This window comes from Octodon degus, unplaced genomic scaffold (genome assembly GCF_000260255.1).
Source record: "Octodon degus isolate 3935 unplaced genomic scaffold, OctDeg1.0 scaffold00165, whole genome shotgun sequence".
NCBI classification, from domain to species: Eukaryota; Metazoa; Chordata; class Mammalia; order Rodentia; family Octodontidae; genus Octodon; species Octodon degus.
Genome location: NW_004524741.1, coordinates 6,342,478 through 6,343,564, shown reverse-complemented (window position 1 = coordinate 6,343,564; position 1,087 = coordinate 6,342,478). Strand labels below are relative to the sequence as shown.

General features: G+C 30.9%; 1 protein-coding gene and 1 pseudogene across 1 annotated transcript in view; one reads left to right on the top strand and one right to left on the bottom strand.

Annotated features, from left to right (window-relative positions):
- Cnbd1 (cyclic nucleotide binding domain containing 1) overlaps nt 1–1,087 on the bottom strand; it is a gene marked incomplete at its 3' end in the record, with an annotated part of 439,441 nt that overhangs the window by 77,926 nt on the left and 360,428 nt on the right. The window lies entirely within an intron of this gene.
- LOC105743769 overlaps nt 1–1,087 on the top strand; it is an 18,859-nt pseudogene that overhangs the window by 16,631 nt on the left and 1,141 nt on the right.

Below are 1,087 nucleotides of genomic sequence, written 5' to 3'. Positions count from 1 at the left end.
ATTGCTATCTGTTTATCAATAAAACTTTGAAAAAAAAAAAAAAAGAAATTCTGAAAGACCACATGTAGCTTTTTCTAATCTAAAGGCAATATAACAACTAATGTGGTATATCAGATCTCTAAGAGATAAACATGACCTTTGTTTCTCAAAAGTACCCCATGTGGTATAAGATAATGAATGAAAATTTGAGGTAGATTTAAAAGTGAAATTCTGTGGCTCACATGCATTCAAATCTATTGTTGTTCCTTCTTGCTTAAAGACCTTGTTCAACTGCATATCTCACATTTCTCCTCTTTAGAGCTGTTTCAAATATTTTCAAACAACATGAAAAAATAAGTGACCAAAGTCATTCTTGAAAATAGTTGCTTAGAGACATAAAGTTGTTCTTGATAAAATGCTTGAATAATTACCATTATAATTCTTCAGACTCTTGACATGTATTATTTGATGGCAAATGAAATTTGATTTCTATTTTACTTTTTATGGCAAATGTTGTTTCCAGATAAGTTCCAACAATGTTTTCTAAAACTCTCTTGGTCAGACAAATGGAAGTAGATTAATATTAATTGGATGTGCACAAAACAGCAAAACTTCTCAAGCTCTACATCACATAGTTCTTTGATTTCTTTTTTACATAATTTTATTTAGAAATAAATAGCAATGAGACAGTTTCAAATCCAGTTGGTAGGATAGTTCCAATAATCAACATATTGCATACTGCCTTCCTTGTGGATATTTGTTGTACAAGATGAAGACATGATATTCTATTTATAAATACTATTAGGGCAAATCCCTTTATTCCTTGAATTAAGAGAATGTAGCTATATATCTATCCTAATCATTTTGAATACACAGATTCAAAATGGTCATTCATCTATATCCCATTTTTTGTTTAGTTCCATCATTTAAATATTATAGGTGTGTGAATGCAGCAAAATATTCCAAAATAGTCCAGTCGCCCATAATAGTATTGGGTCTCGCACTTGACTGGCAATGTCAGAAGTTGTTGACCTGAATCCCCTACACATAGCTCTTTTAAAATGTAAGTTAATTTTTCTTCCTGTCTGGCTGGAAAGACGACATCCTG